General features: G+C 42.7%; 1 long non-coding RNA gene across 1 annotated transcript in view; it reads right to left on the bottom strand.

Moving 5' to 3' along the window:
• The window catches only part of LOC134356494 (uncharacterized), a 220,195-nt gene extending 209,867 nt beyond the window's left edge, over window positions 1-10,328 (bottom strand). Inside the window, exon 1 of the long non-coding RNA XR_010020368.1 lies at window positions 10,137-10,328. This is a non-coding gene — a long non-coding RNA (uncharacterized LOC134356494). The remainder of the gene's footprint in view (window positions 1-10,136) is intronic.
• Between the last annotated feature and the right edge of the window lie 3,270 nt (window positions 10,329-13,598).

Here is a 13,598-nt window from a genome sequence, read left to right as displayed (position 1 = left end):
TAACTCTAGGGAGGTGAGAACACAGCTAAAATTCCTTCTGTTCTTGTTCATTCATTAACAGCATATCTGATAGCGCTATGCATCTATGTAGTAAAATAGTTGCATTTAGATTAATATACTTCTAATTAAGACATCACTAGTTGAGTGTCCCTACAAAATCCTTCAGAGGAGTGATAATCTACACAGTTTTTCAAAAATTAACTAATATTACATTTGAAAGAAATCAACGAATAACATTTCTCACTTCCCAGGTGGCTATTCTCATTAATGAAACTATCAGAGAAGATAAATTGCTGGCAGTCCATAAGTGACATTTCACACAGGTAGGGATGCACTATCTTTAAACAAACTGGAAATTTAGTGTATTAGGCTAGGGCATTAATAGCTGGCCGTGGCTATATGCAGGCTGTTATTTTACTTCCAATGTTAAACCAAACCAACACTGTTCTACATTTTTTAAATCAGAAAAGAATTATATAGTTGAAATGTTTATCATCAGTAAAATCTAGATTAGGCCATTGCATAATCAGGTTTGCTCACCTAGTATGCTTTCTGTTCTTTCCCATGGCTATTTTACCCTACAGCTTGTGCTCCTGTGGACTGAATGACCCTCCAGACCTTAATACCACGGCTAGGATCAAGCAGCCCTAGCCTGAGAGAGAAAATATTGTGGTTTACTCTCTTTTGACATGTGACAATTGTCAAAGGCCTTCACACCTTTTCAAAATGTACCCAGTGTTCAGAGGCTTGTAAAAATGACTCAAAATTAGAAGTTAATAAATATAATTAAAACATGTTGAAGTGACAGATTTCTAAAAACATTACAATTTAAGAAAAAATAACTGCATCACAGCTCTGCACAACTGATCTCTCCTCCTTGATTCTTTGCTAAGTCCACCTGTGCAACAAGATAGCACATGACCAATAATGACTAACAGCAAGATCCAACTCTGATGAATATTCACTGTCCAGGGCTGGGGGCTCTTCTTGTCAAGATCAGCATTCTAGCATAGCAGTTGACACTTGTAGAGATCAAAGAGATGTTTTGAGTAGGTTAAACTTCCAACCAATATTCTTTGTTCAGCTTCATATAATAAACAGGATTCAGCCTTCAGTTCTTAATATAAATGGAAAGTAGTAATGAGTCTGAAGTTAAAAGGAGAGCTTTGGAAACAAACAACGCCATCTATAGAGCATAAGCCAATGACCCACAGTGCAAAGCTGTTTGCTTAAGAGATGCAGTGTAAGACAATGGAGTTGTGTTAATTGGGCTTGTATTAAACCAGACAACACTGCCTAAGTTATTTAGTCAAGGACATTTGCAGATCAGATTGATACTATCACTGAGCACATCAAATAGCTGATCTATCGAAAGTTGGAGAATTTGAGCACTCAGAGGGTCAGCATTCACAGCATTAATTTTGGGGGTGTTTAGGAACTCTGTTGCCAGAAGTTTTTGGGCCAACTGTTTGAAAAGGTATCTGAAAAAATATCATATGAGTGTGACATCACCTAAGGGCAAAAAAACAACAGTATAGATATTAGACAGCAGTCAGGCTTGTTAGGAATGGTTAAGTAACAGAAAGAAGAATGACAGAAAGAAAGGGTGACTAGAATCCATTCCTCTGCATTCAATTTCTGCAATGGACTACCCATTCTCTGAAAATTGTTGGTATGTCTTTTTAACTCATAGGAATTGTACCTGTCTTTTGGAAATCTATTGTGTTTCAGAAATAATTTTTAATGTGGTAATCTTTTATAAAATGGAAAACCTCTGTGAATTTTAAATCCGCAAACACAAGGAAATCTGCAGATGCGGGAATTTCAAGCAACACACATAAAAGTTGCTGGTGAACGCAGCAGACCAGGCAGCATCTCAAGGAAGAGGTACAGTCGACGTTAAATGTTTTTTTAAGAATTTTGTCTGGATTTAAACATGTATCACTAAAAATAAATTAACTGTGTTTAAACCACTTTGTTAGCTGGAAGTATCTCTTCCTTGATGGGGAGGAGGATGCCACTCAGATAGTGGGTAGTGGCAGCTAAACTCAACATAGAGAATAAACAGGGAAGTGACCTAGCCTTTGAAGACTAGTGAGGGTAACCATAGCTACCTATATCAGATAGAGCTTAAGATCTAATTTCAGTTTAGAATTTTACAGACAGCAAATCCAATATCATCACACAACTCATTGCATCAATGGTGAAATCTAATTCTGGATAGAGTTACTAGTACATAATAATTTTAAAGTTAATTAATTCTAGGAAGAGAAAGATATTCAGAAACATATTGTAAATTATGTCTTCCATAAAATGTGAACAAATTGCTTCAAGCTGCCTTGGCTCTACCAGCCATGATCTCAGCACATTCGTCATTTATTAGAGTCAGTGAGAGGAAGTTGATCAACCCTACCATCATTCCTGAGGCGAGGCTTCAGGAGTAAAATGGTGTAAGGCCCCAAAGCATTGTGCTGAGTTCCTATCTCTGGCTTCCTCTGGCAACTTTTCAAAATTATAACAATATTTCAATATCTCTGATATGCAGACATTTAAAAACTGTAGATTGCTTTAATAATCATTTAATAAGATTTTTTTTTAATTAAAAGTAACAAAAATCAAAATAAAATAAAATAGTAATAATAATCCATCCCTTTCTTCTCCTAATGTCCAGACCAGTAATTTTAATTCAAATGTTTATGTAAAGCTAGGGAATCCCATCAAGACTAGGCTCTACTATTGGAGCCCAACAATAGAGTAAAAAGATCAATACATTAGTATCTTTCTCACACTTACAGGCAAGTTCAAGATTTACTTCCCCAGGAGCAGTAGAACACCAGCAATTCACTTGAGGGCTGATGGCCACTTATCAACTTATTTTAGCTCTTTGTAATACACAGTCATTAAGGGTTTTTAAAAATCTTCAGAAATTAATTCATATCATGGATTCAAGGCAATGTTCCTGGTCTTATAAATCAACCAATTTCACAGGCTGTGGAGCTGAATCAGTGAGGATTAGCAGATAGCATCTGTTAAAATCGGCACAAATCAACAGTGTTAACAATAAGATCATCAATTTAGTAACTTCTCATTATTGTCTTCTTAGCTCTAAGACTTCAAAGATTGATAATCTGGATAATTTGAATATTTCGCAAATAGCCACAGCAGCAAAGATGGTCTCTCTCTTAATCTCCACTGAGGAATTCCAATGATCAGTAATGCACAGCTAAATTTTTCCACTGCCAACCAGAAAGTCCTCTTGTTGAAAAGCAGCTTTTATCTCTGCAGTATGCAACACAGTAAGAGAAATACTTCAATTTTTCCTGATAATCCAGTATTTAGTGTGTATTTTGGAAAAAGTATGACAAATGCAAATTATGGAACCATGAAACACACACAAAATGGTGGTGGAATTCAGCAGGCCAGGCAGCATCTATAGGAAGAAGTACAGCTGACATTTTGGGCAAGACCCTTCGTCAGGACTAACTGAAAGAAAAGATAGAAAGAGATTTGAAAGTGGGAGGGGGAGGAGGAGATCTGAAATGATAGGAGACAGAAGGGGGAGGGATGGAACTAAGAGCTAGAAAGTTGATTGGCAAAAGGGGTACAAGGCTGGAGAAGGAGAGGATCATGGGACAGGAGGCCTAGTGAGAAAGAAAAGGGGAAGGGAGCCCAGAGGAAGGTGGAGAGCAGGCAAGGAGAGATTGTGAGAGAGAGAACAAAAGAAAGGGGGGAAATAAAAATAAATAAGGGATGGGGTAAGAAGGGAGGAGGGGCATTAACAGAAGTTAGAGAAATCAATGTTCATGCCATCAGGTTGGAGGCTACCCAGAAGAAATATAAGGTGCTGTTCCTCCAACCTGAGTGTGGCTTCATCTTGACAGTAGGGAAGGCCACAGATTGACATATCAGAATGGGAATGGGACGTGGAATTAAAATGTGTGGCCACTGGAAGATCCTGCTTTACCTGGCGGACAGAGCGTAGGTGTTCAGCGAAACAGTCTCCCAGCCTGCGCCAGGTCTCACCAATATATAGAAAGCCGCACTGGGAGCACCAGACACAGTATATCACACCAGCCGACTCACAGGTGAAGTGTCACCTCACCTGGAAGGACTGTCTGGGGCCCTGAATGGTGGTGAGGGAGGAAGTGTAAGGGCAGGTGTAGCACTTGTTCCGCTTACAAGGATAAGTGCCGGGAGGCAGTGGCATATCTAAGGTACGGCAGGTATGGCACGTGACCTGGGTGCCACTTGAAGGGGGGGCGCCACTGAGCAGTTTCTACTAAAGTCAGACAAGCCATCCTCGGATAGTGAAAAAAGAATTTTCTTCAGATGTATGATCTGTCTTTGATTATCATGGGTGAGAAGCACTAGGATGGCCTTATTTCAGAGCATTGTGTAAGAAGACCATGAAATGTTTCTTCACGAAGAAGGAAAGTAGAGCTGAAGGACAGAAGAGACGAAGGTTGAAGGCGAAGGAAGCCATGAGGTCGAGCAAGTTCTTCATGCCCTTCTTTGAAAAGCCCGGAACAAGTAGTTCGACACATTCCATGGAGTCACCTGCACCTGCTACAAGTTTGTTAGAATCCCAAAGCGGATCAAGCACAAATGTGTCACAAGTCGAGGAGGAAGTCAAGTCAGGTAAATCCGAGTATGACGAGATTCAGAGTGAGGCTGCCACAGAGAGCGTGGACGTGACGTGGGGAGGACGATGGTGGTGGTGGTGATGTTGAGTTTATTGACGAGATTTTACCTGACAAGATTGAACCTGACGACACTGAACCTCGTGAACTGGATGGTGTCGAAGAGCCTTGAACTTTCATACCAGAAGTGATTGAACAGCATGACATTGGGCTTCTGAAGTTCGACAAGGATACTGGAAAAGCAATTCTGCCTGACGTGTTGAGAACAGAAATAATAAAGCTGGGTTCGAAGTATTTCCAGAACAGTGAGGGGCCTTTCCTAACAACAAATAACTGGTCAATGAACAAAACTTGGTTCAAGAGGAAATTGGGAAATGGTCGTGGTGAGGGAGCGACTCGCTCATGGCTGGTCTATTCCCCTTCTAAAAAGTCTGCATTTTGTATCTATTGTCTTCTCTATTCCCAGTCAGACCATCAATCCTGAATGGAGCAGGAAAGTGCATTCAACCAGTGGAAAGCACCTGAAAGGATTAGTGTTCATGAAAATGACAAGAATCATCGGGAATGCTTCACACAGTGGAAAGAAATGGAAAGCAATTTAGCTGGAAACAGAGGAGTTATTGACGCGGTATTTCAGTCACAGATTGAGGAGGAAAAGCAGAAGTGGCGTGATATCTTGACGAGAATCCTTCACTGCATAAAATCCCTTGCGACTCAGAACCTGGATTTGCGAGGACACAGGGAGTCACTTCAGCTAGACGATGACTCCAATGTGGGAAATTTCCTTGGCTTACTGAAACTAATGGCCATCTTTAACCCTGTCATGAAAGAACACCTCACTCATTCGGAAAGTCATCCTGGATCCACGTCTTATCTTTCACCGGGTATCCAGAACGAATTCATCTACATGTTGGCATTCACTGTTCACCAGAGTTTACTGAGAAGCAGTTGTAAAGCCAAGTACTATGGTCTCATGTTCGACTCGACTCCTGATCAGGCACACCGTGAGCAGATGTCAGAAGTAGTGAGGTTTGTGGAAGTTGATTTTGAGAGGAAAACAGTCCATGTTAGACAGTCCTTCCTTGGTTTTATCGAGATAAGCCAGAAGGATGTTGAGAGCCTGGTTGAAGACATCTTGAAACAGCTAGAGAAGGAGGAAATGGAGCTACAAGATTGCCCGTCACAGTGCTATGACCACGCTGCTGTGATGGCTGGACACAGAAGTGGTATTCATCAAAGAATAAGTAAGAAAAACAACCTGGCAGTGTTTGTGAATTGCGACAATCACTCACTCAACTTGGTGGGTGTACATGCAGCCAAGCAGGATACAATGATGGTCACATTTTTTGGAACCATCGAAGCTCTCTACATGTTTTTCTCTCATTCAACACAGCACTGGGAAAAACTCAAAAACGCTGTGCCTGTAGTTGTTAAGTCAGAGTCCAAAACCAGGTGGAGTGCAAGGACAGAAGCAGTGAAGCCCATCAACAAGTACCTTGAGGAGATACTTCAAGTTCTCCAGGACATGATAGACAATGAAAACGAGACCAGTGAAACAAGAAGTGATACAAGGCAGCTGTACAATCGCATGTTGAGTTACGATTTTCTGATTTTGCTAGGATTTTGGAACAAAGTACTCATTCGCATTGACAGTATTCAAAAGAGGATGCAGGATCCTAGCATGATCTTCCATGATGCTGCCCTGGATTTGAAAACCCTTTGAGATCATTTTTATGATGAAAGAGAAGTGTTGGTCAGTGAGTCACTCAAAGAAGGAGTCAGTCTCTGTCTAGAATGGAATATTGAAGTTGAAAGATGTCAGAGACGAAAAAAATGAATGGCTGTTGAGAACTCGAGAGACGCTGGGTTAACAGCTAAGGAGGAAATGGAAAGAGTCATGAAGGGAACACTCGACCGTCTTCACAGAGAAATGGACGAAAGGTTCGCTCCTTTGCACGACACTGACACCAAGTTTGGGTTCCTTCTCAATGTCGAGGGACTGTGTTATGGCGCTGACAGTAATGATCTTAAGAAGAAGTGCAAAAATTTGGGCAAATTGTACAGCTCTGATGTTGATGGACAGCAGCTATATGAAGAAATTTTGAATTGCAGAATGTTGCTATCAAGGCGGGTCAACATGAGAATATCAAGACTTGAAGAGCTTCTTGAATTTATTGTTCAGTATGGAGATGAGAGCGTCTTCCCCAATCTTCGCATTGCTGTTCAGATAATGCTAACCATCTCCAGCTGTGAGAGATCATTCAGCAAGTTAAAACTAATACTTTCGTATTTGAGAGCCTCCATGCGTCAAGGCAGACTCTGTGATCTTGCTCTGCTGAGTGTAGTAAGAGAAGAAACTGAAAAAAACTGACTTTGATCATATCATAGACCAATTTGCCTCAGTGAAAGCAGGGAAGGTGCAGTTATAATTTTCATGTAGCGCCATAATTTGTTAATTAAAAGATTAGCGAGCTTGACTTGTATTTTTGAGCTGATATTATGGTAAAGTTATCTAAAAGATGGGTGTCAGATATTTGGACAGTGGCGCAATTTCAGTGCTTGCCATAGGCACTATTTTCCGTAGATACGCCCCTGCCGAGAGGGAGAACGGTGGGAAGCGATGGCGGGGGACGAGTGGCGAGGGAGTTGCGTAGGGAGCGATCCCCGTGGAAAGCAGAAGGAGGGGGGAAGGTGTGCTTGGTGGTGGGATCCCATTGGCAGTGGCGGAAGTTACAGAGAATTATATGTTGGACCCAGAAGCTGTTGGGGTGGTAGGTGAGGACAAGGGGAACCCTATCCCTAGTGGGGTGGCGGGAGGATGGGGTGAGAGCAGATGTGCATGAAATGGGAGAGATATTAAACCATGATTTCATTTGCTCTAGAAAGAAAGAGGCTATAGATGAATGGTATGTCAAAAATTGGCTCTTCATCATTAAAAACATTCTTTTAAATGAAACCACTTTTTACCAGGCATCACTAGAAACATGGCTGGTTAGCTCCTCACTAATGACAAAACCACCTTTCTCGAATTCCATACATCTAGGGGCAATATGACTTGGATCCCATCAGACCAGGAGAGCCGGGATATTTCAACCACCTGCACCCAATCTAAGTGAATACTGTGTAAAAGCTGCCCACTTGAAATTACCCGTCGGCAAGTAGTAACAGATTGTACACCACATACGGTTATAAAGTATATTTACAAATTTCAGCTTTATCAAACAGTTAGTAGGAAAAGCAAAAGAAAAAAAATAAAAAGGGACCATTACAGTTAACCCAGTCCAAATGTGCACGTAAGTTGGAGCTCATCTTGGAGTTGTCTTTAACCCACGCGCTGGACACACAGTCTGTGTGAAAGCACACACCGCCTTCTGAATGTCGCTCAAAATCCATCTCGAATGAATGGGCTCCCCATGGGAGTATTGGTCCTTCCTGTTTGAAGCCATTCATCTGCACAAAGCACCTTGTGCAACAGGGACAGCATCCTCAGCCATCTTCCCTCCAGTCTTTTCCCATCTCCCGCCAAAAAGACCTTGACACACACCTGTGTCCATCACAAAAACTTCTCCGTCCAGCATTCTCTAGAACCTTCTCCCAATTCCACCATCCTGATTGGATGACCCTACATTCTTAAGCATGAACATCACATCCCCTTATCTTTAGCTTAAACCAAAACAGGCTGAAAGCAGAACAGACTGCTCTTACAGAAATGCTAAAATTAAATACCTACAGCATAGCAGTAAAAATCTTAACCAGGGCATTACACTCTCCCCCCCCCCCGCCCCCACCAAAAGTAGTGACATCTTCATGACTTTGATGTTTATCAACCCGACATTAATAATACAATTTTCAAAAGAATTTCATAATATCCAGATCTCCAATCCATTTGTAAATGGAAGTGACATATCTAGGGGGATAGATGCAGCACTCTACTCCATTGGTATGTCATAGGTCAGCCTATCTGGGGTTTCCTGACTCTTTGAGACCTCCTTATACCATCTTTGGCTCATCCAATTTCAACCATCACTTGTGACCCTTCCTGTCTATCACTCGTGTCTTCCGGTGGCTCTGGTCCCACTGTTCCATACCTGAACTTAATTTCCTTCAGTTTAAGCAAGTGCTGCCAAACACCTTCAACCTCCCCTGATGCCAGCCAATGAGACCTCTCTCAGAAAGGTGAGTCCTCAGTCGTTCTGATAGTGTGGCAAGTTCTCTTGAAGTAATCAGCGTCAGTCGTATCAGTAGAACAGGCATCTTCGCATCCCAGCATCTTCTCAGGTAATCTCCTTTTCCATTTTCCTGGCATTTCGGCAAACTTGGGGTTCCTGTCACTCTAGCTACTCCTCCAGGATGTAGTGTGACAGGTTTAGACTGGGTGTACCACACAGTTCCTTGTTTCTGCTCATCATCCCTCTTAGAAGGAACTTGCACCTTCTCAAAAGCAGCTCTGAACACAGGGTGAATGAACAAGATTTTCTAAAGGTTCTCCCCATCTCTCTACTTGCACACTCCCATGAGCCTTCTCACAATGGAAGTATTTGTTCCCACAAGAATGGAAGATCCACCCTTTTCAACTGGATCTGAGCAGATCAACACTGATATTTCAATAGTCTCAGTTACTCCAACATCTGCTTCCGAAAACTCCAGTTTCAACGACAGGTAACCTGTCATGGGTATGCCCCTGAATCTCAAAGGCATCGAGTGGGTGTGCCAAATACCGGATGCAAAAGGATCTATAAAGCAAAGTAACTTGAGAACCTGTGTCAAGTATGGTTCTAGCATAAACACCTTTAATCCATATGGATACATCAGAACTTGGTCCCACTAAACCTCCGAAATAGTGTTCCGCACTTTAGCATTTCCCTTGATACACTGATAGGAACATATCCTCTCCGAAACGCCTGCCCATTCCTTTACTGGGTCTCTCCATAGTTTTACCTCCTTTCTTCGCCGTTAGATTAACCATTGATTTACCTTCCAAAGATTTTCCTGTCTTTCACACTCTCGCTTGAAATGTCCGCCATCTCCACAGTTGTAACAGAAAATACCAGTCACTTCCCTGGTCAAGGGATCCCGCTCAGTAGCGGCCTTCATCCTGCTACATCCCACCAGTGGGTCCAGCTTCCTAACGGCCTTATCATGCTTGGTGGCAGCACCAGCCAATATCATCTGAAATACCTCAGCCCTCAGATCGTTCACGACATCCTGCAAAAACCCCACTTGTGTGGCTTCAGGGGCCTTTTTAGCAACAGAGATTACTACCGAGGGCTTTGCCCTGCTGGCGGAGCCTCTTGCTCCTCCATCACGTTTTCCTTCTAACTTCTGAGTAACTTGGTAAAAGATGGAGGATGGCACATCTTGCGGGTCACGCAAATATGTACAGCAATCGTGTCATGTGACAGCATGCCCTTCACAACTTGCCCCACCCTCAAACAATTTCTCTCAGACAATTGAATGCCCCCTTTGTGGCACAAACAGTGCAGCAGCTTCTCCAACCTGAAAATGAAGGCAACTTCTCTTCCTCCTGAAATGTGTCATTCTAAGATCGGCAGCACTTCCAGCGGGGCCAAAAGCATCTTCCAGAGCTTGCAGCTAGTTAGCTGACATGGCTAATGAAATTTCTGCCTATATGAGCCGCTGGACCCTTTAAGCCAGGGGTCCCCAACCTTTTTTGCACTGCGGACCGGTTTAATATTGACAATATTCTTCCGGACCGTCCGACCGGGGCGGGGGGGTAGGGTTGCCAAAGAACAAGAGTAGCAGTCAAATGTGTTTACCCAAAAGACTACAATGACCATGAAGCCTTGCGCGGGCACCAATGCGCATGCGCGTCGTGACCTGCCGCTCTTCTCACACACCCCCCCCCCCCCAAGCAAATCCTTTTTGGCGATTCTGTTCGGCGGGGCGGGGATGTTAATCAGTACCGGAATATAGGTGATAGGTGGGTAATACACTCAATTTTGTTTCTAAAAAGGTTTATCTAACGAATTTAATATTAAACACAGAGCGCACATTTTCCTTGCATGGATATAATGATAAGTCAATTATCAGGGGAGCTTGAAGTATTGAACGAACTTCCAGTAGAAGTGGCAAAAGCAGGTGCGATATGATCATTTAAAGAAATATTGGATAGGCATATGGACAGGAAAGGAATGGACGGTTATGGACTGAGTGCAGGTCGGTGGGACTAGGTGAGAATAGCTTTCGGCACGGACTAGAAGGGCCGAGATCGGTTATTTCCGTGCTGTAATTGTTATATGGTTATATAAGTCAGTTATCAGTCAATAGCATCATAACATTTTAAGTAACGTTTGTATATTAAACGCACAGCACATATTTTCTCCTTATGAATATATAAAATCATTGCAACACACCAATATCGCTGAATCAGTGGGAGCCCTGGGCTTGTTTTCCTGCAACAACGCCGTCCTATCGAGGGGTGATGGGAGACAGCGATACTCGAAGGGGGTTCCTTATGTCCAGTCTGTTCCGCAATTTAGTTTTCGTTGCATTCATTGCAGAAAACTCCGCAGAAAAATGTTGGAAATAGAAGCAACGTTTTCAGTGCTTTCGTGGCTATCTCAGGATATTTAGCCTTGACTTTGATCCAAAATGCCGACAGAGATGTTATGTCAAACATACTTTTCAGCCCGTCGTCATTTGCAAGCTCGAGGAGTTGATCGCCTTCCCGCCCTGACACGGATGACGCGCGGGTCATGACCTCGCATGTGTAATGTCTGATCAGTGGCCGTGACAGGGAATGAGGAAAGGTGCAGCCGACCAAATCATATCGCTTCCTCGCGGCCCGGTAGCGCATGCTCTACGGCCCGGTGGTTGGGGACAGCTGCTTTAAGCTCTCTACCTGTCTCTATTTTTTCATATTATCCGAGCACTGCCATTCATTCAGTGACTGGAATGTCTGTTCGCCCAAGCCTCATATTCTTCTTTTCCATTGGGTGTGGGCTTGGCCCCAGAGAACACTCTCAGTCTACAATACCTTTGACTCTCTTCAGATACGTATACTTCTGCATTATCAACCTGTGACGTAATAGCTGAAACGAACTCAGATTTTAAATCAACTGCTAAAGGACTCATTAGACCATTCACATCAGACAACTCCTTCCTCTCACTCCGCAGAAATGACAGCAACTTGTCTTTGACGTCTCTGCCCCCAGCTACGGGAAATGGACCCAATTCAGCACCCTCTTCTCTAAAAGTATGGATGGACAATGGCCCTGCTTATCCAGGTACCCCAGGCATAATAGGCAGATCACTCCCATCACATCATCACTGGTCTGAACTAAAATGACAACTTTGCCTGCTGTTTCATCAAGCTGCCGTTCCTTGATCATGGCTTTCCCTAAGTATTTCAACACTACGTAAAACCCTGATCAACAATTCATCTGGGCTGCAAATATCCACCCCACTCCGAACACAAGCCTTAGTTACAGGTAGTCTGTTTGAATCGTGCGGCATCCATAATCACGTACCTTAATCATTGTCTCAGACAAGACACAGGCTTAAACACACAAACTACTTAATCAATTCTCAGAGCAATCACACAGTATTCAGTGAATCATCTCCCAGATGAGCCCCCATAATGAAGCCCCTTTTTACCGGGCATCTCTAGAAGCTCGGCTGGTTAGCTCCTCACTAACAAGCCAATGGACTCAGTGATGAGAAAATCACCTTTCTCAAATTCCATACATCTAGGTAGGGTCAATATGATTTGGGTCCCACCAGACCAGGAGAGCTGGGCTATTTCAACCACCAGCACCCCAGTCTGAGTAAATACTGTGTAAATGGGGCTCCCTTGCAATTACCCATCAGCAAGTAGTAACAGATTGTACACCGCGTACAATTATAAAGAAAGTTTCTTTATAAATTTCAGCTTTATCGAACAGTTAGTAGGAAAAGAAAAAGATAAAACTGAAAAGGGCCCATTACAGTTAATCCAGTCCAAATGTACACATAAGTTGGAGCTCATCTTGAAGTTGTCTTTAACTCACGTGCTAGACCTACGAGCTGTGTAGGAACACAAACTGCCTTCTGAATGTTGCTCAAAATCCATCTTGAACAAATGGACTTCACCCACAGGAGTATTGGTCCTTCCTCCTTGAAGCCATTCATATGCACAAAGCACCTTGTGCGACAGGATCAGCATCCTCAGCCACGTTCCCTCCTGTCTTCTCCCATCGCCCGCCAAAAAGACCTTGACCCACACCAGTGTCCGCCACAAAAACCTCTCCACTTAGCATTCTCTAGAACCTTCTCCCAATTCCACCAACTTGATTGGATGACACTACATTCCTAAGCATGAACATCACAACCCCTTATCTTTAGCTTAAACCAAAGCAGGCTGAAAGCAGAACAGCATAGAAGTGTGAGATATTAAAAATATTCTACCAACTCAATCTCCTGATGAAGGAATTTGAGGTGCCTGTGTGTTGCTTGTGACCTTTAAGTTTGGACACCCTGACACTGTGGCATTTTTTCCAGCTGGCTTGTTTGAAGCCAGAATACCTCAGTAAGGAGAAATGAGGAGAACTGCAATCATCAGCATTTCTGTAGATCTACCTCAGGACTAGTATTTTGTATAATAACCATTTAAGTATAATGCATAAGCCCCTTATTCATCATCTGATTAAAAACCTGGGATATATTTCAGATTAGATCTGCCACATTCAGAGCAATTATTATGCTGTCCAAAAGTGATATTTTTTAATGTGTTCCCTTTCAAAATGATGCTACTGCCAAGAAGGATTAGCTTTCTGTTTGAGGTCTTATCTCCACTACAGCTTCAGGTGAAGAAGCTGCTACGGGGGCAAGCTGAACAATAAAAAAGTTTCCTGGACAATGTTTGAATGACATCACAGTCTCAGACAGGAATTCCCTGATCATTAGGTACTTAAATTAAAATGCACTTTTTGTGAAATTATCAGCATCAGAGATCACTAA

Source organism: Mobula hypostoma, chromosome 14 (genome assembly GCF_963921235.1).
Source record: "Mobula hypostoma chromosome 14, sMobHyp1.1, whole genome shotgun sequence".
Lineage (NCBI taxonomy): Eukaryota > Metazoa > Chordata > Chondrichthyes > Myliobatiformes > Myliobatidae > Mobula > Mobula hypostoma.
The sequence above is the reverse complement of the archived record's forward strand: the minus strand, read 5'-3'. Positions and strand labels throughout refer to the sequence as shown.